The following is a 26,190-nucleotide window of genomic DNA, read 5'->3' as shown; positions in this document are numbered from 1 at the left end:
CGCTGTTTCCGTTCCGGGTCCTCGGTCATCAGCTCTCCTACAGCCACGGATCCGCAGATTTGGTGCTACAAACTCTAACCTACGCCCACTCACCCGCATATCAACCCCGATGACAGCTACTGATCTCACCTTATCTATGGTTTTGATCAACACTCGATCCCTCTCCAATAAGACGTTTCTGCTCAAGGATTTTTTCTCTTCTTACGACTTGGATTTTATGTTCCTGACGGAGACCTGGTTACGTGCTGGTGAGACTGTGGCTTTCTCTGAGCTTCTTCCTCCAGGCTGTTGTTTTTTAAACACTCCCAGGTCCTCTGGCAAAGGCGGAGGCCTCGCCTGTGTTTTTAAATCTGTTTATGACTGCCATCAGATTTCTTTTTCCTCTTTTTCCAGCTTTGAACTACAGCTTTTTAAACTAAACTCATCCACAACGTTACTGATTGCAGTGGTATATCGTCCTCCCAAATTTAACAAGGACTTTATCAGTGAGTTTGGGGAATTCCTTTCAGGGCTTTCAGTAGATTTCGATCATTTTCTTATTGTTGGTGACCTGAATATTCATGTGTGCTGTCCATCTAAACCCCTGGTTAGAGACTTTGTTTCACTGTTGGATTCCTTCAACCTTACTCAGTGTGTGTCTGGCTCCACACATGAGAAGGGTCACACTTTGGACCTTGTCATGTCTCACGGCTTGGGTATCCACATTTCTGAAATTTGTGAGAGTGCGTGTATCTCCGATCATTTTCCTGTTCTATTTTCTGCCACTGCACATTGTTCTGATGCTGCAGTTAAACCTCCTTCACGCCGTCACCGGATCATCAATACCCATGTACCATCTCAGTTTTCTGCTGCTTTTAGCAACTCTGAGCTCTCCACGGTGGACTGGATTGATTCCTTGTGTGCAGAAGATTTAACTGCTCTTTTCAACTCAACATGTACTTCTATTTTGGACCTCATCGCTCCCCTAAAAACACTCCGTCCCAAAGCTCACGCTGAACCCTGGATTACAGACTCTGTTCGTGCTCTCAGGCGCACCTGTAGGTGTGCTGAGAGAAAATGGAAAAAGGACAAGCTGCACATTTCTTTTAATATCCTCAGAGACTCTCTTTCAACCTATCAGAAAGCCGTTAAAGAGGCCAAGTCCTCCTACATATCAAACCTGGTTAGCAGTAGTGTCCATAAACCTCAGACTCTGTTTCGTGTTTTAAATTCCATTGTAAATCCTTACACATCCACCAGCCTCACACCTTCTGCCACCCTCTGTAATGACTTTCTAAAGTTCTTTGTAAACAAGATTTCCTCCCTGCAGTCTGTCATTCCATCTTCACCTTCCAATCCCTGTGTTTTGTCTTTGTGCCATTCTGCCTTTAATCAGTTCGAACCAATCTCTCTCTCTCAGCTGCATGAAATAGTCTGCAAGGTTAAGACTACCAACTGTTCCACCGATGCTATCCCCTCTCGGCTTCTGAAGCAGGTTCTGGACTCAGTCGGACCTTTCCTTCTGGTCCTGATCAATGCCTGCCTCAGTTCTGGTTGTTTTCCAACACCCTTCAAGCACGCTGTTGTTCAACCTCTCCTTAAAAAGCCTAATCTAGATCCATCCCTACTCTCTAACTATAGGCCCATTTCCAACCTCCCTTTTCTGTCTAAAGTACTGGAACGAGCCGCCCTCACGCAGCTCCAGCTATTTCTTGACAATAACAATCTCTATGAGAAGTTCCAGTCTGGTTTTAGAGCTCGGCATAGCACAGAAACCGCCCTTCTGAGAGTTTTTAATGATTTGCTTTTAACTGTTGACTCTGGTTGTGCTGCTGTCTTAGTAACCCTGGACCTGACAGCAGCCTTCGACACTGTTGATCACAACATACTGCTATCCCGCCTTCAACATTGTGTCGGTTTAAAGGGCACTGTCTTAAAGTTTTTCCAGTCCTATTTGAATAATAGGAGTTTTTCTGTTCACCTTGGTGAACTGTCATCTCCCAGAGCTCCTTTAACCTGTGGCGTACCTCAGGGGTCCATACTAGGCCCCCTGTTGTTTATTCTGTACTTGCTCCCTCTGGGCGATGTGCTCCGTAAACATAATGTGTCCTTCCACATCTTTGCCGATGATATTCAGATCTACCTCCCTCTGAGGTTGAACTGCAATGTTTCTTTGCAGCCGCTACTCTCCTGCTTGTCTGACATTAAGACTTGGATGACTCTTAACTTCTTACACCTTAATGAAAGCAAAACTGAAGTCATTGTGTTTGGGCTTCCTAAAGATCCCAACTTCTCTCTTGACTTTTTGGGACCCCTAACCTCCGATTGCACTTCTTCCATTAAGAGTCTTGGTGTTATTTTTGACAATGCTTTTAAACTTGATAAACAAATCAGCTCTGTAGTTAAGGGATCTTTTTATCATCTGCGGATTTTAGCCAAAGTCAAGTCTTACCTTTGCAGTAACGATCTAGAAAGAGTGGTCCATGCTTTTATTACTTCACGGCTAGACTACTGCAATTCCCTCTATGCTGGCCTAGATCGTTCCTGTCTACATCGCCTTCAACTGGTGCAGAACGCTGCCGCTCGCCTGTTGACCGGTTCAAAAAAAAGAGACCACATCACTCCGGTTCTCTGCTCTCTCCACTGGCTCCCAGTTGCCTTTAGGATTGATTTTAAAATCTTATTGCTGGCTTTTAAGGTTTTAAATGGCACTGCACCTTCTTACCTGTCAGAACTCCTTAGTACTTATCGCCCCAGGAGATCTTTGAGGTCAGCCGACCTGATGCTTTTAGATGTTCCCAGGTATAAATTAAAGACAAAGGGAGAGAGGGCGTTTGCTGTGGCTGCACCCAGACTGTGGAACAGTTTACCTCCTCACGTCAGACTCTCCAAAAGCCTAGAAACTTTTAAAACCGCTCTTAAAACTCACCTCTTTTCATTGGCTTTTAGAAAGGTTTAATTTATTTGTTTTATATATTTTTATTTTATTTTTATCAGCGAGGTGTTATTACGAAATTGTGTTCTATTGTATTTTTATCTGTATTTACTGTACAGCACTTTGGTCAGCCTTGGTTGTTTTTAAATGTGCTCTATAAATAAACTTGACTTGACTTGACTTAGACGGCGAATTTTAGCCCCACTGAGCGGCCACGGACAACGCCCCACTGAACGGCGAAGACGTAATTTTATCCCCACTGAGCGGCCTGTTCTATGGGAAGCAGGGAAAGCTGTGATGAGAGGTAAAATAATTTCTTTCTCATCACATAAAAAGAAAAAAGAAAACAAAAATATTCAGGAATTAGAAAAAAACATCAAATCACTAGAAGAAGCCTACAGTGGGGCAAAAAAGTATTTAGTCAGTCACCGATTGTGCAAGTTCCCCCACCTAAAATGATGACAGAGGTCAGTAATTTGCACCAGAGGTACACTTCAACTGTGAGAGACAGAATGTGAAAAAAAAATCCATGAATCCACATGGTAGGATTTGTAAAGAATTTATTCGTAAATCAGGGTGGAAAATAAGTATTTGGTCAATAACAAAAATACAACTCAATACTTTGTAACATAACCTTTGTTGGCAATAACAGAGGTCAAACGTTTACTATAGGTCTTTACCAGGTTTGCACACACAGTAGCTGGTATTTTGGCCCATTCCTCCATGCAGATCTTCTCGAGAGCATTGATGTTTTGGGGCTGTCGCCGAGCAACACGGACTTTCAACTCCCGCCACAGATTTTCTATGGGGTTGAGGTCTGGAGACTGGCTAGGCCACTCCAGGACTTTCAAATGCTTCTTACTCCTTTGTTGCCCGGGCGGTGTGTTTTGGATCTGTCAGAGATTTACAGTTAACAAACAGTCAGGTGAATAAACAACACCGAGACACTTAAGATTGACAACGTGCGGCACGGGTGAAAAGCTCAGAGCAAATCACACCGAACTGCAGTATTCGTTTATTTTTATAGGTTACATCGTCAATATGCAAATATAATCACATTTCCTGTCACGCAGGTCCTGATGTCTGTCTGCATGCAAGCTGTGTGTGTGTGTGTCACAGAGTATGTGTGTTGCAGGTCAATTTCTAAGAATAATATAATGCAAGTCAACTTCTGCGGATATGTATTTCTGTGCTGGTCTCTTGTCAGTGTCACAGGGTCAGCTTCCTGTCAAAACAGAAAACTGTCTGGTGAAATATGTATAACATAACTTTTGAAGCATAAGCAAATAAAACAATAAAAACTCCCTAACATTCCTCCCTGTTGTTACCGTATTTCACCACTTCAATCATACTTTATTATCAGCTAACATTCACTTGCTTTCAACACTTTCAATTGTAGCATCATTCAGTATGTGTGAGTGTGTGTGTTCCTATACTAAATCTTCTTGTGGCAGTCCAACATAGGTGATCACTGTGGCCTGTACCATTTTGTCAATCATTGATCTGATACAGGGTAGAATGCATGTAGAGAACATGCAAAGCAATAAAAGAAAAACTCCTATCAAGACAAGTCCTTTGATCATGAGGGTCTTCCAGCTGCCGCTCAGCAGCCAGGTCAGCCAATCTCCTGTGTTCATGACATAGTCTTGTTGCTGTGCATCACTCAGTTGTCGTAACTTCTCCAGGGCGGTGGTCATGGTCAAAGAATGCACGTTATCTGGAATATAGGTGCAGCAAGTGGTGTTGAATAAGACACAGAGGCCCCCTCTCTCAGCGAGAATCATGTCCAGGGCGACTCTGTGTTGCATGACCACTATTCTGATCGCGTCGATTTCCTCATTCTGAGCCTTGTTTATCCATGTTGAGCTGTTCAGGAAAAGTCCAAATCTGTAGTCAAGAGTCTCGATTCTCAGCATGTTTTTTCCATTCCCGATCCATGGGAAAAGTGAGTGCAGGACTTTCTGTCCGGTGGTCCACAACTTGAACTCCGCTGGCACATCACTGCCCCAGATTGGATCATGAGGTTGCACGTCATCAGTGCTCCTTTTGCGTCTTGGTGGGTCCTGATGGAATATTCTGAATGTGTGGTCTGACACTAAAATTGGGGCGCAGAGTCCGGTGCTGTTGGGTGGGATGGTGAAGTATGTCTTTGAGCCACATGCCCAAGCTGTACCCTGCACCCAATATGTGCCATTCAGGAAGCTTATCCACGCCTTTCTGTCCTGCGGCATCCGGAAAGTCTGGGAGCAGTTTTGGTTCATCCCCAGCTTTCTGTTGCCGTATGCGAAGGTGAAACACATTGGATGTTGTATTCCTGGTTCCCTCCTGACGTTGAAAGATTTTCCCTTGTCATTTGTCGCATTCAGGTGTACCCAGTATCGGTCATCACAGCTGTAGTTCCAGTCTGAGACCTCTGATGTACAAAACACTACCTCATTAGGTTTATAGTTGATCAGTGTTCCATTACACCGTCGCAGGTCGATTGTTGTGACTTGTCTTTTTAACTCAAACTTGAAGGCGAAGACGTCTTCGGGGGAACATGTTCCGCTGGTGGCCTTGTAGAATATACTTCGGAAAGGCTGGGTGATTTTCCATATAGGGTGGCTTGCATTGCTGTCGTTGGGAGGTGTGAACAGACGTAGCAGCCAGTGTGGTTGTCTTCTGTATGTACTCGGTTGTAGACGTACCGGTACCAGGCATTGTTCAGCCAGGGGTGGTTGTGCTCTTTATCCATATCCTTTAGGTGTAAGTTGTCATATGACCATTTCTTCTGCAGGTGGTGCTGTGGGTCCTCGTCTTTCCAGGTGAGTATCAGTAGGCTCTCTAGGAGCGCAATGCCAGTCATTATGAGGACAAGGTTCTTCATGATGACCAGGCAAACCCGGGCTCCAGGTGAGTAGACCACTGGCGAGAAGACAAAGGCAAGGCAAGGCAAGGCAAATTTATTTGTATAGCACAATTCAACAACAAGGTGATTCAAAGTGCTTTACAGAGACATTAGAAACAAAAACAAATAAAAAGCATGATTTAAAATTGATTAAAACAAGCAAACAAACAAACTAACTAAACACACACATTTCACACCTGTTCGCGCGATCTGAACCCTTATCGTAAGGGGAGCTACCAGTCCTTCTGTGGACGAGCTACTTTCTATTTTAAATTCCCTGAATTTAAAATACTCTCTAGACCCAGTCTAGACCCAGTTGGGGAGCTACCCAGAGCTCTAATCCCACACCTGTTCGCGCGATCTGAACCCTTATCATAAGGGGAGCTACCAGTCCTTCTGTGGACGAGCTACTTTCTATTTTAAATTCCCTGAATTTAAAATACTCTCTAGACCCAGTCTAGACCCAGTTGGGGAGCTACCCAGAGCTCTAAACCCACTTAACAAACAAACAAACAAAACAGTATATAAAATCAAAACAGATAAAATCAGAACAGTAGATAAAATCAGTAGTTAATGTAAGTTTTGAAATTTAAGCTTAACAAACAAACAAAACAGTATATAAAATCAAAACAGATAAAATCAGAAATAGATAAGATCAGTAGTTAGCGTAAGTTTTGAAATTTAAGCTTAAAAGTGTGGATTTGGTGCTTTATTCAAATGCAGCTGAGAATAGGTGAGTCTGTTAGGATGCCTGGGTCATCGACCCAGGGTTTTTGAGTTTATGATATTATTTATACTGTCTAGTTTTTGGTTTCTTTGAGTTCTGTCTTATGGCTTAGGTCTCTGTCTTCTTTAGTTGCCCTGTCTCCCCTATCACCTGCATCCCCTTGTCTAGTTCGCGTCTATGTGTATCTTAAGTTCCTATATCCCCGTGTTCAGTCAGTGTTTGTGTCTGCCCTGTTCCCACGTCTCTGTTCCCTTTGTAGTGCCTGCATGTGAGTCTGTGTCTTTGTTCAGTCTGTGTTATGTGTTTCCTGTTTTACTTTCAAGGTCTCCGTCTTTTCTCAGTGTGTTCAGTTTACGCTTCTTTGGTCTCGTCAGTTCTGATTTGCCCCAGCTGTGTTTCCCTCCTGTTACTCATTCCCTGATTGCTCCCTCTGTGTATTTAAGCCCAGTGTTTCTCTGTGTCTGTGTCGCGATCTACCGTTTACCAAGCTGTGTGTTCTGTCTGTCCTCCGGTATTAGTTTATTTTTTGATCGTTTCCAGTTATGTTATATTTGAGTTTAACATTAAAACGGTTTTTGAGTTTACATCTGTCTCTGGAGTCTGCACCTTGGGTCCTTTTCCTGTCTGCACACAGCCGCACCAAACAGAAGATTGCGACCATACTATGGACCCAGCAGACTTTGAACTCCAGGAGCGACGCCGAGCAGCCTTTGCCCAGCTGGAGGAGGAACTCCGCTGGAAGCCATGGCTCACCCCTGACGTCGGGCGCATTTTCCATGGCACTCGGCTGGCTCTCGGCGGTCCCCGGAGCTGCCAGAAGTCTCCACCTGTTGCTCCGCTAGCACGCAAGATGCGGCCGTTTCAGTTGGGAGTCCTCCGCGTGGCTTCAGGCACTCACGCTCCGGCCTCAGAGTCACCATTCTGTGCACCGGAGGCTCAGTTGCTCACGCCGCCAGCTACCTCTGCCCGAAGGAAACGGCGCTCACGTCGCCGTCATATGGACACGTCTGAGCAACCTCAGGTGGTGAGTCAAAAGGACTACACTTTCCAAACTCCACCTGAGCCGTTGAACAGTAAAGACTATGAACTCACCTCAGACACTTTTGGGATTTCTTTTCTCGACGAGGATTTGGATTGGGAGGCCAGTTTTGGTTTGAATCTTCCCACACTAGTTCATCGCAATAAGCATTCGTCTGAGATTTTTAGTTTGAGGTCTGCTCGTTGGGGTGGGAACAAATTAAAACCTGAGTTTGCCGAGTCTGTTTTTTCTGAGACTGTGAACACTGCTAAATCTAAGACTGTACAGACTGTTAAACGTGGTGGGGAAGGGTCGTCACCTGTTTTTGATGAGCCAGTTTTCAGTGAGCCTGCTCCTTTGCCTTCCGGTGCTCCTTTGCCCAGGGCAACTGCGGTCCAGCCATCTCCTGCACCTGTATCAGTTCCTCAGGTGAGGGGGGCTAGGGCCCAGTTTGTCTCTGCTCCAGTTTCCAGGCCAGCTGAGGCTCCGCTAGTCTCTGCGCCCGTGCCTATTCCGCGGGTGGGAGCGGCTACTGCCCAGCAGGCCACTGCACCGGTTTCTGTCCTCGCTGGAGGCTCGGGTGAGCCCGTCCAGCAGTTTTCCGTAGGCTCTGAAGACATAGCTCAGCTTAGTGCTCATCCACCACCTCACCCACCATTACTACCATCTTTACAACAGTCGATACATATTAGACTTCTCTCCATAGCTCAGACATTAGCTCACCTATCGGCTCAGTCACCTGTCTCTGCTGGAGGGTCCGAGGAACCGCTTCAGCCACCCGTCTCCGCTGGAGGGTCCGAGGAACCGCTTCAGCCACCCGTCTCCGCTGGAGGGTCCGAGGAATCGCTTCAGCCGTCTCTTCCTGCTGGAGGATCCGAGGGGCCAGTTCAGCCTCCTGTCTCTGCTGGAGGGTCCGAGGGGCCCGTTCAGCCGCCCGTCTCTGCTGGAGGGTCCGAGGAACCGCTTCAGCCACCCGTCTCCGCTGGAGGGTCCGAGGAACCGCTTCAGCCACCCGTCTCCGCTGGAGGGTCCGAGGAATCGCTTCAGCCGTCTCTTCCTGCTGGAGGATCCGAGGGGCCCGTTCAGCCGCCTGTCTCCGCTGGAGGGTCCGAGGGGCCCGTTCAGCCGCCTGTCTCCGCTGGAGGGTCCGAGGGGCCCGTTCAGCCTCGTGCCTCGTCAGCTGGGGGTCCGGGAGGACCCAGCCAGCACGTCCTAGTGTCTGCTGATGGTTCTGGCGAGGCCGTTCAGCCACCACCGGCTCCACCGCCTGGTCCGGCCCCCGAGTCTGCAGCTCCGCCTGGTCCGGCCCCCGAGTCTGCAGCTCCGCCTGGTCCGGCCCCCGAGTCTGCAGCTCCGCCTGGTCCGGCCTCAGCCTCTGTAGCTCCGCCTGTCCGGCCTACACGTCCTGCTCGTCCTGTCCGGCCTGCACGTCCTGTCCGGCCTGCTCGTCCTGCACGTCCTGCACGTCCTGTCCGGCCTGCACGTCCTGCACGTCCTGTCCGGCCTGCACGTCCTGCACGTCCTGCTCGTCCTGCACGTCCTGTCCGGCCGATGACTGGACGTCATTGCCGTCATGGACGGCCCCCTGAACTACGTCGCCGTCGGTGCCTCCTGCCTGGCCGGCCTCCTGAACTGTTTTCTGGGCTCTTGGACCATCAGCCTCCGGGCCGCCCCCCTGAACTGCCCGGGTTTGGACTATCGTGCTGTCAGCCTCCGGGCCGGCCCCCTGAACTTTTTTGAGACTATTGCCTGGGCCTCTGCGCTTTTCGTGAGCTCTTTTGTTTGTTTGCTTTTGGACTATGCCTGGGCCTTGTTGCTGTTGTTTTGGACTTTGTTCCTGTGTTTTCTTCTGTTGCTTTCCAGGCTCCGTTGTTTGTTCTTTCTTCTTTTGGTTTGGCTCCTTGTTTTGTTTCGAGCCCTCCATCCTGTTTCCCCCGCCGCCCACCCTGGTTGGGTTGTTTTTGTTTTTTTTGATGTTTTGGTTTGGGCTGTCTGGAAGCCAGCCCTTAAGGGGGGGGGGGTACTGTTAGGATGCCTGGGTCATCGACCCAGGGTTTTTGAGTTTATGATATTATTTATACTGTCTAGTTTTTGGTTTCTTTGAGTTCTGTCTTATGGCTTAGGTCTCTGTCTTCTTTAGTTGCCCTGTCTCCCCTATCACCTGCATCCCCTTGTCTAGTTCGCGTCTATGTGTATCTTAAGTTCCTATATCCCCGTGTTCAGTCAGTGTTTGTGTCTGCCCTGTTCCCACGTCTCTGTTCCCTTTGTAGTGCCTGCATGTGAGTCTGTGTCTTTGTTCAGTCTGTGTTATGTGTTTCCTGTTTTACTTTCAAGGTCTCCGTCTTTTCTCAGTGTGTTCAGTTTACGCTTCTTTGGTCTCGTCAGTTCTGATTTGCCCCAGCTGTGTTTCCCTCCTGTTACTCATTCCCTGATTGCTCCCTCTGTGTATTTAAGCCCAGTGTTTCTCTGTGTCTGTGTCGCGATCTACCGTTTTCCTAGCTGTGTGTTCTGTCATTCCTCCTGGTGTAAGTTTATTTTGATTTTTCCAGTTATGTTATATTTGAGTTTAACATTAAAGTTGTTTTGAGTTCACATCTGTCTCCGGAGTCTGCACCTTGGGTCCTATTCCTGCCTGCACACAGCCACACCTAACAGAGTCTTCAACCTGGATTTAAAAAAACTGAGTGTTTCAGCTGATCTGAGGCTTTCTGGGAGTTTGTTCCAGATATAAGGAGCATAAAAGCTGAATGCAGCTTCTCCGTGTCTGGTTCTGACTCTGGGAACTGATAAAAGACCGGATCCAGATGACCTGAGGGATCTGGAAGGTTCATACTGGGTCAGGAGGTCACTGATGTATTTTGGTCCTAAACCATTCAGAGCTTTATAGGCCAGCATCAGAACTTTAAAGTCTATCCTCTGACGGACAGGCAGCCAGTGTAAACACCTCAGAGCTGGACTGATGTGGTCCACTTTTTTGGTCTTAGTGAGGACTCGAGCAGCAGAGTTCTGAATGAGCTGTAGTTGTCTGACTGATTTTTTTGGTAGACCTGTAAAGATGCTGTTACAGTAATCAAGCCTACTAAAAATGAATGCATGGACTAGTTTTTCCAGGTCCTGTTGAGACATCAGATCTTTTATCCTTGAAATATTCTTGAGGTGATAGTAAGCTGATTTTGTTATTGTCTTAATGTGTTTTTCTAAGTTTAGGTCTGCATCCATCACTACACCCAAATTTCTCGCCTGGTTTGTGGTTTTTAGATGTATAGATTGAAGTTCTCTGGTGACCTGTAATCGTTTTTCTTTGGCGCCAAAGACTATTACTTCAGTTTTGTTTTTGTTTAGTTGGAGAAAATTGTGGCACAACCAGTCATTAATTTCCTCAATGCATTTACCAAGAGCCTGTACAGGGCCTCGGTCTCCTGGTGACATTGTGATATATATTTGTGTGTCATCTGCATAGCTGTGGTAGTTTATTTTGTTGTTCTTTATAATCTGTGCCAGTGGGAGCATGTAAATATTAAACAGAGGGGGTCCCAAGATGGAACCTTGGGGAACTCCACATGTGATACTTGTCTGCTCGGATGTGAAGTTACCTATTGATACAAAGTATTTCCTGTTTTCTAAGTATGTTTTGAACCAGTTTAGTACAGTTCCTGAAAGACCTGCCCAGTTCTCCAGTCGTTTGAGTAATATGTTGTGGTTAACTGTATCAAATGCTGCACTGAGATCCAGTAAAACTAGGACTGACATTTTTCCACTCTCTGTGTTCAGACATATGTCATTAAACACTTTTGTCAGAGCGGTTTCAGTGCTGTGGTTCTGTCTAAAACCTGACTGGAAGGCATCGTAGCAGTTATTCTGTTTTAAGAAGTAATTGAGCTGTTGAGAAACTGCTTTTTCAATGATCTTACTTAAAAATGGGAGATTTGAGATCGGCCTGTAGTTTTTCATTTGTGTCTTGTCAAGATTGTCCTTTTTCAGTATAGGTTTAATTACAGCAGTTTTTAGTGGTTCCGGAAACACACCTGATATTAAAGAAAAGTTGACGATCTGTAACAGGTCTGACTCTAAAGTCTTTGAGACCTTTTTGAAAAAACTTGTTGGCAGGACATCTAAACAGCAAGAGGAGGAGTTCAGTTGACCTAAGATGTCCTCCAGGTCTTTGCTGTTAATAGGGTGAAACTTTTTCGTGGTGTTTAAACAGTTTTTCGGTGGACACAGTACATATCCTGGATCTGCTGTTGATGTACCAATTGCTTGTCTAATCTTTTGGATTTTGTCTGTGAAGAATTTGGCAAAGTCATTGCAGGCCATGGTTGAATGAAGTTCAGCTGCCACTGGCACAGGAGGGTTTGTTAGCCTGTCAATTGTAGAAAATAAGACCCGAGCATTATGGCTGTTTTTAGTGATGATGTCAGAGAAGTAGGACCTTCTTGCACTCCTCAGTTGTAAATTATAATTGTGAAGTTTCTCTTTATAGATGTCATAGTGAACCTGGAGGTTTGTTTTTCTCCATCTGTGCTCAGCTTTCCTACACTCTCTTTTTTCATTTTTCACTAGTGTGGAGTTTCTCCATGGAGACTTTTTCCTTCCAGAGATAACCTTCACCTTAATGGGGGCAATAGTATCCATTACATTTAACATTTTTGCATTAAAGCTATTGACGAGCTCATTGACTGAACCTTTGGACAGGTCAGGTGTTAATGGGAAGACCTGGTTAAAGATCTCACTACTGTCTTCAGTTATACACAGTTTTGTGATCACTGCTGTTGATATATTTGTGTGGGCTGAGATTTTACTTTCAAAGAAAACACAGTAATGATCAGATAAGCCCACATCAGACACAGTAATGTTTGAAATGCTCAGGCTCTTGGAGATCAGTAGGTCGAGAGTGTGTCCTCTATTATGTGTGGCCTCTGTTACATGCTGAGTCAGCCCAAAGTTGCCCAGAGTGTTACTCAGGTCTTTAGTCCCTTTGTCCTGAGGGTTGTCCACATGGATGTTAAAATCCCCAACAATAATTACACAGTCGAAATCAACACAGATCACAGACAGCAGTTCACTGAGGTCATTAAAAAAGTCTGTGCAGTATTTGGGAGGCCTGTAAACATTAAGAAACACAACTTTGGATGGGGCCTTCAGCTGTAAAGCCACATATTCAAAAGACTGAAAACTTCCAGGAGATAGCTGCTTACATTGAAATGATTCATTAAATAAGACAGCAACCCCTCCTCCTCTCCTGCTCACCCTGGCCTCACTGATAAAACTGTAGTTAGGAGGGGTCGTCTCGATGAGAACAGCTCCACTGTTATTTCGGTCCAACCAAGTTTCAGTTAAAAACATAAAATCAAGGCTGTGCTCAGTGATTAAATCATTAATTAAAAATGTTTTCCCAGCTAAAGATCTAACGTTTAATAAAGCCAACTTAAGTGTTTTAGAGGCATTACTTGTCCCCTCGTGTTTGGGAGCAGTCTGTGGCACACAAGGTATGTTTACTATATTTAAAGATCTTTTAGAGTGCAGCTCTCTGTGTTTTGACCAGGCCACATGTCTCCTTCTGTCACCTAAAAGTACAGAAATTTTAAAACCTTCTAGTAAACAGGGTCCCAGCTTCTCCTGGGAAAAGTCACCACTGCCATAATCCTCGCAGCCCGGACCCTCCACACATCACACATCAGACTGCGGAGACAAAGCATGAAGGTGGTAAGGAGGAACTAAGGGGGGCGAGGCTGGGCAATGTGACTTCGATTGCTCTGTTGAGGGTGGGGCTCGGTGGCGAACCTTTGGCTGCTTTGGTGGGGGGTTTATGGGGGACAAAGAGGGATTGGGCCGGGGGGTAGATCTGAGCCCAGCATTGACCCGCTCCATCATCTCTTCAGTGAATTTCAGGTGTGGGGAGGAGGGAGAAAGGGAGGGGGAGGAGGGTGATGGGGGTGATGGCCTGTCAGGGGTTTGGGGGACTGGGGAAGGTCCTGGTCCTGGTCGTTGGTGTTGTTGAGAGAGTTGGAGGCAAATAGGGACCCCTCTTCTTGCCTCTTCTTGCCTCAGATGTCTCTCCTTTCTGAGGCTCTTCCCGGGTGGGGGCAGATGGAGCTCCTCCTCAAGGTTTCTGCTGGGCTTTGTCTGTTCTTGGAGTACTGTTTGTTCCTCTTTATGAGATAACTCCTCGTTTATCTCAGCCTTGGCTCCAAGCACAGATGGATGACATATGGAATAAAACAAGTTGGAGGTGAACAGTTTGACTTGTTAAAATTAAATCCATTTGCTTTAAACAGATGCCTGCGTTCCCAAAAAATATTAAAGTTGTTGATAAAATGCACTGAGTGGTCAGCACATGCTGATGAATACAGCTGCATTCAGAGAGTTTACAGTGTTTAATAATCCAATAAAGTCCCGTTTCAGAACCTCCGATTGTTGTTTGGACACATCGTTTGACCCTGTATGCAGGACAATGTTTGTCACAGTTGGATATTCATCTGCAATTTGAAGAATTCTCTCCTTCAGGATGTTGACCATATCGTTAGGAAAGCAGAGGACTTTAGTGTTCTTACCGCACATGCTTTGTACATCCTTTACAGCAGAGTCACCCACAATCAGCGTTTCAGGCCTAGCCTTTAGCTTTCCCCGTGGATTTTCAGGCCTTACTTCGCTACTTTTAGATGGATGGTTGTCCGATATAGATCCAGGGTCCTTTGATAGTGGAGCAAATCTGTTGTGCAGTTTCACATTCAGTTGTTTTGAAGGTTTGTTGTTAACCTTCCTATTCACGGTTGTCCAGTCCTGTTTCCTCTCGTATACAGGGGTAGAAGAGCTTCTCTGTCTCGTAGGAAGTGAAGGCCAGTCGGTTTCAGAGATTTCAGCTCGCTGTGCCCTGCCTGTGGTACATCCTCCCCCTTCCAGGAGACATGATTTATGTCTTGGTTTTCCACCAAGACAGTCCAAGGGGGGGATTATCGCTTGAGGATTTATAGTAGTGCACAAAGTCTACTTTCTTGGTCATGTTATCTGTGCTCCTTAGCTGTGTGCTAGCTTGCTCATCGCCATTGTTTTGAGTCAAAGGCAAGGTTGTTTTATTTCCACACAGTCCATTTACCTCCACGTTTACTTCTAAGTGATGAATTTTTGTCTCCAGTGCTGCAATCTTCTGCAGGAGGCTGTGGTAGTCATCTGTGGAGAGGGAAGGCATCTTGTTGCTAGTTAGCCTAGCGGTTAGCACCTTTCTAGGCTATCGAGGCTGCTCGGTGCCCAGACGCTGTAATCAGGCTTCAGCTGTGTCTAGGCCACAGACACACGGAGCGCTGAGGATAAGGTAACTATAAAAATGTTGCTGTTTCTGTTAAGAACACTTTAGTCCTAATGATCTATAAGTGTCCAGAAGCTATCGCAGGTAAGCTCATATGGAAAAAAAGGGAAAAAATCAGCATAAAAATCGGTAAAAATCAATAAAAGAAGCAAAGCATTTAGAGAGCAAAGAGATGAAGCGTCCACACTCACAAAGGGGGAGGAGTAATATACAAAAGGGCGGGATATACCCAAACAGCCCTTTCCTCCACCAGGGAACACCTAGGAGTCGGGGGAACCGGCGTCTATGCTTGTGTTGTCATTCACTTTTTTGCAGTGGCTTTGGTGGATCCAAGATGGTCTTTCTGCTATTTTGCAGGCAGTCGGTGTGCTGAGTAAGACCTGATATGGGCCTTCCCACCTTGGTGAATTCCAATTCTTTCTCTGGAGTACTTTGATCAGGATCCAATCACCTGGTTGCAACCTGCAAGAAACTGGAGAGGTATCATCCGGCAGTTTATTGTTTAGCACAATTTCTTTATTCTCAAATAGTTTAGTCATCCACTCTGCTAGGGTGGTTTCTCTTATAGACTTATTAATAGGCTCACTAGTGAGAGGAAGCGGAAATTGCCTCCCGTGAACAATTTCAAAGGGTGTGAGCTTTTGCGAACCCTGGGTTAATCGCATCCACATCTTTACCAGGCCCAAACAATCAGGCCATTGTCTTCCTGTTTCTTCCATACATTTTCTCAATCTCTGCTTTATTGTGCCATTAGTTCTTTCCACTAATCCTGCGCTTTGCGGATGATAAGCGCAGTGATGTTTGATGCTGAAACCCAGAGCTTCAGAGACTTTACCAATTACATCATTAACAAAATGCGTTCCATTGTCTGATCTTATCAGAGAAGGAATGCCGTATGTAGGAATGAAATGGTTGCATAAACATTTTGCTACTGAGATTGCATCTGCCCTCTTTACTGGATATATTTCTGGCCATTTTCAGAACACATCCACAATTACTAGAGCGTATTTTGATGCTTGACATTCGTTCAGTTCTATAAAATCCATGTGGATTGTGTGAAATGGGTGCGGTGGTGTTGGGAAAAAGCCTCTTTTAGGCTTTTAGGTTTCCCTGCGCATTATGTTTCTGGCAAATCATGCATGTTCTGATAAACTCTTGTGCTGAAGCTTCAAAATTTTGAGTAAAGAAGTTTTTAGAGAGTACACTGTAAAAACTGTGATTGGGGTTAATTAGAATCTAATAGGAGAGTAATAGTAATTATTACTCAGTAAAAACGTGTATGAGTAGTTTTAATCAAATCTAAGCAAAATTCAACAATTTTGAGATGTTCAGTTATTTAAATTTACACAGTTTTGTTTGGGGTAAATTCAGCAATGGTTTGTTGAGTAGATTTAAAAAAAAATGTTTGAGTACTAAAAAAATTTAAGAAATCTAATAGATTTAACTGATGAAAGCATTTTCATTTTAATCATTGTACACTTCCGCCCATAATCCTTTGTGCCACGTGCAGGACACACGCGCTTCATGAGTGGACGTCTCCATTTTGTCAGAGGTAAGACTTCTTAATTTGTTCAAATATAAGACACGGTTTAAACAATAACGTATATCGGTTTTGAGTAAAGGTTTTAAACAGTATGATACATCGAAATTTTATTAATAATCATCACTGTAATGATAGTATCGTATTTTTACACAAATGGCAGTTAGTGGACTGCTAGCACAAGGTCACTTTCCAAGCCTTCACGACTGTGTTACTGAACAGCTTTAACTAACCACATGTTTTACCGTATTAAAAAATATCAACGGTATATTCCGATGAGTTTTAACATCTTTCATCCACGTTTAAAAGTTCATGAAAAGGTTTTGCGGTCAGTTGTGAGTGATTTTGTCAGCCACAGTCAGTTTTTCGAACTCCAGTTTCCAATAATGGCGGCCGCTACTAAGTTTTAAAATTACTCTTAGTAATCTTTCTGGGTCACAAAATAAACTTTTAACATATTTTCAGGCGCGAAAGTAGCTGTGTAAACATCAAATATCTGCTCGGTTTATCAAGATATCGCATATTTGCAAAAGTGCTTCGACGTTTTCGGAGCATCTGCTACCCACCAGCTCGATAGCAAGCCGGGAGCTCGAGGGTCACTGAAGCCGCTGAGAACGGCACAACTCCCGGCACATCATTTTCAGATCACCGCGGGGTTTCGCTACTCAGTTTAAACGTAATGTATAAGTCACTTAGACAACCTAAAAATGTTATTGTTTGGTTTTTTTCAGTGTTTTATTTGTTCGTGAGTAAATCGGTTTGGCTGAGATTAAAGTTATTAGATTAGATTAGATAAAATAAAACTTTATTAATCCCCCGGGTGGGTTCCTCCTTGGTTTTTACACAGCTGACTAAACGTCAAAAATGATAATGTTGCTTTCCTTTCAGGTAATGGAAGATCCCTCAACTTAAATTCACATGATCAGCATGGGATTGAAGTTGCAGGCTATCATAGCCAAGGTATTTTCCACAGACATTTCAGCTTGGAATTTTATTTAAAGAATTTTTTTGTCAAATTTCATTTGCATGGTGCACAGCTCCACTAATTTGTTTGCATGTTTTTGTCAGTGCAAGAGGACGCCAGGACGTCACTGATATAATTAACAACACAATTATGGGTTTCATGTTTTAATTGTATTTTAAATACATGTCTATTCTTAGTAAAAAAAACAAACAAAAAAACACAAGTACAGGTATTGCTGGGTTTTTGTTTTGTCCCAAGAAGGAAAAACCCTTTCTGACGAACATAAACTAAATTAGATAAAAAAACTAAATGACTAAATTAATGTAATTTACTAAAACGACACATTTAAAGATTGAACCTGTCAAGCATGTTGACAATACCTTTGTGTTGACTGTCAGCACCCAGGCATGTGCATTAACATCAGCTAATTATCGCACATAATGCTCCATGTGATGATAATTTGATATTTAACAGTTTTTTTTAATACTGCCAATTCTCACAGTTTTGTCTTAATAAATGGTCACTTATCTGATGGTAATTTTTGGAATTCTTGCTCATTTTCAGTCACCAAGCAATCCTAGCAATAACATAACCAGAAATCTGGTTATTCAGTGCTTGATGGTGTACCTTGGGGAGACCATTGATCAACTGATCAAAGAGTACAGTGTAAGTGTTGAAGTAGAAACATTATTCTGTTTTTGTTATTCATATGTGTTTGTCAAGTTTCAAATAATTTGAGGCATTATCATGTTTTATTTGTCATTCAGCTACAGGATGTGTCCAGGAAATATTTCATGTGTGCAACTACAGTCAGAAAACCCATGTGTTTGTTGTTTCAGGATGCTGATGAGGATGGTGTGTCACAAGATCTTTCTGAACAGAGGATGAAAATCTACAAAATCAAGGCTGTTGGATCTGAGGAGGATGACATTGGCATTGTGCTGGAGGGTGTGAGAGTTATGCCTGCTCTGGGCAATTTTCCAAGAGCATGCGCAATGCTGGTTGGATTGACATATGCAGTCGATCTTGCCTATCCCAAAGAGCTAAAATACACCTTGGAAGTATTCCAGAAACTTTTCCTTGAACTGGATTGTGCTAAGCTCTCACCAAAAGTGAACAGCCTCAAGAACAAGTTATTGGCTTAAACGAGGACTCTGAAAGAATGAAAGGGAAGTAAGCTCACTGAAAACCTTTGGTTTGTCTTTGTTAGATGCAGCTATCTTTTCAGTTTTTAAGTTAATTTCATCTTATTCATATCTTACCCAAATGACCTGCAATGTGTCAGGCTGTATTTGTGCTCTTCATTTTAATTTTGTTTTTTATTACCTACAAGTTTCTTAGGAATATTCTGTTTGAAAGGCAGCAAATTGGAGGAATCACTAGTGAAGCTTTTCTTTGTTTATAGTGTATGTTACTATAAAACATTGGTTTAAAACAACTTTAAAATTTAACAGAAGTGCAGTCCTGTAGCTGTAGAAATGTTACTTCCTCTTACATGTGTCTTAGATTTTCTCAGGTTAAACATCCAAATTGGGATAAAAGGTTGATTTACATTATTGATATTCCATGTACATGAGTGAAAAACCTTTGTTCTACAGTTATATTGAGTGATTCAATTTAACAAAAGATTGACAAACTAAAGTTTTTGTTTGTCAATCATAAATAAGTAACAGAGATAAAGGAAACGGTAAAGGATATTCAAATTTCAGGTTCATGTTTATATTACAGTCTAAAGATTAATTTCTTTTTTACAAAACTGGTTTACATTCATGCAGTTTATGTTGCTGTTGCTCTGTACACAAAGCTGTGTGATAAACTGTTTATGACACTAAAACAAATTTACAGCAGAGGAATGTATTTAGGAGATCAGGAGATTGTTGATGAGAATTCAGTGTATACGAGCAGAAAAATGTTATATTATAAATTACTGTGTTTTATTTTCCACAATAAAACAAATTACTGTTTTGATGTTTTCTTTGTGAAATTGATTCATTTTACTCAGAAAATAAGTAAAATTCATTTCATTTTCTCTTATTATTCAGTCATTATTTTTAAGGTTTATTTGGAAAATTATTGAATCCAATTTGAGTTTTACTGAAAAAACAAGATTTCATTTCTTTGTAATGGATATTTTAGGAAGTTTTTACTAAACCTTTGCCAGATAGTTAGTAAATTCAAAGTAATTTTTCTCAGAGACTTATTTCATATCAATTATTCTTTTTGGTAAAGTTGGGCAATTTCAACCTTCAGTTTGAGATTTTGACCCTAAATCCAACACATATTTACAGTTTAATTCTATTAATATCTACTTTTGTTTTCTATTTGAATTTAATTAACATTTTCTCTACATTTTACATAAATCTTTTGAAATTAAAATCTACTTAATTATTTCAAGTGTCACTTTGTTGCCATAACTTTTTTAAGTAACCTCTAGTCACAGTTTTTACAGTGTATCTCAGACATATCTCCCCTTGACAAATGCGTTAAGCCATGAGTCACTAAGGCCGCTGTCTTGTGCAGGGATTTTGGTAATATTAGCTTGCCATTGCAGGTCATTAAGTCATTCTGTAGCTTCGCTCCACATTTCAGCCACTTCCTTTGCTCCGCGATGGGTGCGGCTCTCTGCTCATCTCTAAGTACATCAAGTGGTATTAGATGTGAGGTCTCAGACATCAAAGTCTGTACAGGTTGTTGTGCTGCCTTTTTTGCTGCTTGGTCTGCAAAGTTATTACCTTTGGTAATTTCTGAGTTATCTTTCTGGTGTGCTGCACACTTGCACAGAGCTAGTTGTCTGGGCAACGTTATAACATCTAACAGCTCTTCCAATAGATGTCCATGTTGGACTGGATTGCCATTAGATGTCACCATGCCTCTATTTCGCCATATCTTCGCGAAATGATGTACTGCCGCAAAGGCATACTGGCTGTCAGTGTGAATATTTATATCTTGACCTGTGCACAGTTGACATGCACGAATGACAGCAATGAGCTCAGCACTCTGTGCTGAAAAAGAGGAAGCTAAAGGTTTCGCTTCTAAAACGGCGTCTGCTGTGGTTACTGCATAGCCGACGCAGATGCGACCCAAACTATTTCTGGACGCGGACCCATCCACAAAAATATCTGCAAAAGTAGACTGGGGTGTACTGAAAATGTCTGGTCGAGGTTTCGTCTCCTCATCTAGCTTCTGTAAACAGCTGTGTTCTGCACCATCTGCATCCGTAGGAAGGAGAGTGCTTGGATTTAACTGACCACACCTTTCAACTGTAATGTTTGACTGTGAAAGTAAAATGCCTACATATGAGAGCTGTCTGGCATGAGTCAAAAAAGACAAATTTGCTTGCAGCAAAATGGAAGTTACAGCATGCGGAACTTTAACAATCAGTGTGTGTCCTAAAACAATGTCAGCCGATTTTTTAACTGCCTCTGCTGCAGCGGCACAGGATTGCACACAACTTGGCAAACCTGACGCGACTGAGTCTAATTTGCAGGAATAGAATGCGAGTGGGCGTTGTTTGTCCCCGAAAGCTTGCGTCAAGACTGCCTTCATGTAACCGGAACCTCCATCAACATACAAACAAAAGAATTTGTCATAGTCAGGCAAAGCTAAAACTGTACTTGTTTGCAGGGCAAGTTTTAAGTCAATAAATGCTTTATCTGCCTCTGGTGTCCACTCTATTTCATCTTTCAGAGCTAAGCGTTTGCCATAGATCAAGTTTTGCAAAGGTTGGGCCAGCAGTGCATATTCAGGTATCCAACATCTGCAAAAGTTGCAGAGACCTAAATAACTCATCATTTGTTGTTTGGTGACAGGCTTAGCAGCGTTCTGTATAGCTACTTTTCTGCTGTCTAACAGCTGTCTGCCTTGCCCTGTCAGTCTGTGGCCAAGGTATGTCACTTCCTGGCTCCACAACTGCAATTTATGCTGTGAGACTCTGTGGCCTTGCTCTGCTAGATGTTGCAAAACTGTCAGTGTGTTTGCTTTGCAATCCGTTTGTGTGTAGCCTGTGATCAAAATATCATCAACGTATAGCAGGAATTTACCTGGGGCAGGAAGCGTGCAAAATGACATGGATTTTCTCAGAGCTTCTGCATAAAGAGTGGGGCTATTCTGGAATCCCTGAGGCAACCTTGTATAGGTATACTTCTGGTTTTCAAAAGTGAATCAAAATAGCTTTTGTGAGTCAGGGTGTAGTGGCACGGAAAAGAAAGCATTGGATAGGTCTATAGAATAGAATAGAATAGAATAGAATACTTTTATTTGTCAATTTCTTCAAATGTACTTGCCATACAAAGGAATTGAAATTACGTTTCACACTGTCCCATGCGTAGGCATTGACAACAATAAGGTGCAGATGCACAACAAAAACAAAAACAGCCCTAACAATAAGATAATAAATAGTAATATAATAATACTATTTATTATTATAAATTACAGAAAACCACTGTTTCTTTGGTGTTACTTGATTTAAAATTGTGTGTGGATTTGCCACCACAGGTGGAATTTGTTCTGTTATGTCATTTATTGCTCTAAGGTCATGTACTAGCCGATATTTCCCCGTGTTTGCTTTTTTTTTTTTTTTTTTTTTTTTTTTTTACTGGGAAAATCGGAGTATTACATGTTGCTTCAGGCCTATTGTTAAAATACTGCACGCTTTTTCTTCTCTATAGATGCAACATTACATTTTCACTTAAGGCATGTTTAAATAATTTCTTGTTTCTCAAAGAATTCACACATTTCACTCATCTTACATATTTCAACTTTGAAGTTAAAGTTTTCTTATTTCATCTCTCTCTCTCTCTCTCTCTCTCTCTCTCTATATATATATATATATATATATATATATATATATATATATATTTAAACTTTGAATTGCTCACAGTTTACAGCTCTAAAACTGGGCATTTGTAAATCATATGCCTAATCACTATGTGTCACTGTGATCCACAAGTATTGCCACAAATTTGTTTCCAAACCAACAAAATAAAATAATCAAATAAAACAAAAAAAAAACAAAACATACATGAGTCAGGACACAAAAAGAAAAACGCTGCTACTGAAACAGAGCAGAAGTGTGAGGGAAAACTGAGCTCACATTCTATCACTCATACAAATAGCAAGCTGTTCTTCATTGCGCATGTTTGTGTTCTTAGCCCGGTTTAATCAGTCTCTATGCATTAATCTCCACGAGCTTGTCCTTGTAAGGTTAATGCATTTTCTGCTTGTCCAGGTCTGTTTTGCTCCTGAAGAAACACAACTAAGACATTTTCATTATTATCCTGAGTACTTAAACTACCCGTTTCCCTCTCTCTGGTCAGAAATACCAACTTATGTTATGTGTATAAGTGTAAGCAGGTCTTCATTACTTTTCCTATGCATGTTAATGTTCAGTGAGTGTAAGCTGCTTTCTTCATTGCCTCTGCATGTTATAATCAGGTGTAATTCATGCATCTTTTCACTGATTTCTTAATTCAAAACCATCTCACTTCTGATTCTTTCCAAAAATAATTTCACGTGTAACAATTTGTGTATGTGTGTTTTCTATTCATTGATAGACTGCTCCCTGTGCTGTCCTCTATGCAGCTTCTGTTCTAAAAACAAACAAATAAAAATGTTTAACTCGCTCATTAGCTTAGTAGTGTCCACATATTTAATTCGGCTTCTCAATCTTGTAGCTTTAGCTGTCATCTACAGGGTTTGGCTTATTAGTTGTCATTATAAATGTGCTCTACATCTCAGTAATATTTATCTAGGATAAATGACAGGTTGTCAAGCAGGTTAAGTAGTGCCTCTACGCACTTAATTAGTTTGGATATTTTCTTTATTTTCTTCATCTCATGAGCAAACCTTAAGCTTGATGCAGACTACTTCATAACAATTGTCCATCTCACATCATACTGACTAGGATACTTCTTGTCATTAATATTATATTTTTATTAATATTATCATCTTCTTCTTTCTATATAATGACAACAGTATATTACAACATTTTATCAGTGTAAATCACTATACTACTACTGAGCCAATTTAATAGTTTAGGATCATCTTACTCAGCAAACAGATAATTTAGAATTCATCCAATCCGTACAAATTTGCTTTTTCTCCGCCTACTTTTTAGACTGGTCTTCTGTTTGCCTCTCTCAGATCCAACCTTCAGTCACATTCATTCTCTCTGTTGCATGTTGAACCAAGTAATTTATTATTATTTTTATTTTTATATTTTATTTTGTATCCATCAAGGGCTCTGGGTGGGCTGCAGTCCCACCCGTCATCCAGGCTGGAGACATTTACCTTTACACACACTTTCCTTGGCTGAACAATGAGACAGCCTTAATCTAACTTATGCATCTCTCTTTTTTATAGAAAAGGTTTTCATGTGAATGATTTCCTTTTATTTATTTTATACAATCTGGGCATGGTGTCATGCCAGCTATATTTCATTATTTAGTTCTGTTTGTAAGGTTCCTCTTAAAATAGTTACTGCAGAGGGACTGCACTTCCCCTCTCACGCAGGACAATTTAGTTTCTATGGAGTTCTCCACCTATCTGCACTTATCTGGCCGGCGCCGGGATATTTTCTGTCTAACCACTGTTCATCTGCCGTGAGTTTAGTTTTGTTATTACCCATTTGGTTTTATGTTGTAGAAGATTTGTTTACAAGGTATTTTAGTGAGTTAAATATACAGACAGACCCGTGAAGCTGTCACTGGCAGGAAGAACGAGATAAGTTATCAACAACAGGCTTCTACTTTCAAGCTATTCTTGAAAGCGGTTGTCGATTTTACGTGATGACGCACAACTTTTTCCTCATTCAGCCAGTACGTGAGCTATCAACGGTAAACAATTCAGTGGAGTAGTTCAGCCACCTTAATGTGCTGTTAAATCAACTTACTCCACCAACAAAACAGTAAAAACAGTGTATGCGCGCAAAATTTATGCTGGACAGTCTGAATCTCCCTTTAGTATCTACCACTAGCCGTCTCTCAGGCCTAGTGCTAACCGTTACACGGCTTCTAGCCCTATTTCAGGTGAGCGGGTAACTTGTCGGGCTTCCAGCCACTATTTCAGGCGAGCGGACAACTTGTCGGGCTTCCAGCCACTATTTCAGGCGAGCGGACAACTAATTCTATCAGGCTACCAACCTCTTACAGGTGAGCGGATAGTCAGTCTTTCTATAGACTTATGTTAGCAAATAGGCCACTTCCTATTTAATATACTTAGAGCAGACAGACTGTACCAGCCGATTGTTTTACGCAAGGTGTGTCAAATGTGGAATAATCACCTGGCTTCACTGTTGCCGGTCTGTCGGGCGTCTCTTTTCAAGCCCCAGCGCCGTGGGCCTGTAAGACGTCGGCCAGGACCCGAATTTTAGCGTCCCTGGACTTTCAACCCTTCCTGGAGGGCGCTCTGCAGAGACTTCGACGCAGGCTTGTCACGGCGTCGGGACTTGAGAAAGGATACCACTGTGAAATGGAGCATATTATTATCATTAATACCAGTCCATTAACGGCTTCGAAGGACCAATTAAATGTCAGAGATTTACAGTTAACAAACAGTCAGGTGAATAAACAACACTGAGACACTTAAGATTGACAACGTGCGGCACGGGTGAAAAGCTCAGAGCAAATCACACCGAACTGCAGTATTCGTTTATTTTTATAGGTTACATCGTCAATATGCAAATATAATCACATTTCCTGTCACGCAGGAATGATGATGTCTGTCTGCATGCAAGCTGTGTGTGTGTGTGTGTGTGTGTCACAGAGTATGTGTGTTGCAGGTCAATTTCTAAGAATAATATAATGCAAGTCAACTTCTGCGGATATGTATTTCTGTGCTGGTCTCTTGTCAGTGTCACAGGGTCAGCTTCCTGTCAAAACAGAAAACTGTCTGGTGAAATATGTATAACATAACTTTTGAAGCATAAGCAAATAAAACAATAAAAACTCCCTAACAGGATCATTGTCATGTTGGAAGACCCAGCCTCGTTTCATCTTCAAAGTTCTCACTGATGGAAGGAGGTTTTGGCTCACAATCTCACGATACATGGCCCCATTCATTCTGTCCTTAACACGGATCAGTCGTCCTGTCCCCTTGGCAGAAAAACAGCCCCATAGCATGATGTTTCCACCCCCATGCTTCACAGTAGGTATGGTGTTCTTGGGATGCAACTCAGTATTCTTCTTCCTCCAAACACGACGAGTTGAGTTTATACCAAAAAGCTCTACTTTGGTTTCATCTGACCACATGACATTCTCCCAATCCTCTGCTGTATCATCCATGTGCTCTCTGGCAAACTTCAGACGGGCCTGGACATGCACTGGCTTCAGCAGCGGAACACGTCTGGCACTGCGGGATTTGATTCCCTGCCGTTGTAGTGTGTTACTGATGGTGACCTTTGTTACTTTGGTCCCAGCTCTCTGCAGGTCATTCACCAGGTCCCCCCGTGTGGTTCTGGGATCTTTGCTCACTGTTCTCATGATCATTTTGACCCCACGGGATGAGATCTTGCGTGGAGCCCCAGATCGAGGGAGATTATCAGTGGTCTTGTATGTCTTCCATTTTCTGATGATTGCTCCCACAGTTGATTTTTTCACACCAAGCTGCTTGGCTATTGTAGATTCACTCTTCCCAGTCTGGTGCAGGTCTACAATACTTTTCCTGGTGTCCTTCGAAAGCTCTTTGGTCTTGGCCATGGCGGAGTTTGGAGTCTGACTGTTTGAGGCTGTGGACAGGTGTCTTTTATACAGATGATGAGTTCAAACAGGTGCCATTTATACAGGTAACGAGTGGGGGACAGAAAAGCTTCTTACAGAAGATGTTACAGGTCTGTGAGAGCC

The 26,190-nt window shown here is 42.7% G+C and overlaps 1 pseudogene; it reads right to left on the bottom strand.

Moving 5' to 3' along the window:
• Nucleotides 1–4,344: 4,344 nt before the first annotated feature.
• LOC146652874 (uncharacterized) lies at nt 4,345–5,780 on the bottom strand (annotated as a pseudogene).
• Nucleotides 5,781–26,190: the final 20,410 nt, after the last annotated feature.

The sequence above is a fragment of the Rhamphochromis longiceps genome, linkage group LG15 (genome assembly GCF_057381845.1).
Source record: "Rhamphochromis longiceps isolate RC_006_pf linkage group LG15, R_longiceps_female_GT1.1, whole genome shotgun sequence".
NCBI classification, from domain to species: Eukaryota; Metazoa; Chordata; class Actinopteri; order Cichliformes; family Cichlidae; genus Rhamphochromis; species Rhamphochromis longiceps.
Note: the sequence above shows the minus strand (reverse complement) of the source record. Positions and strands in the feature narration are given on the sequence as shown.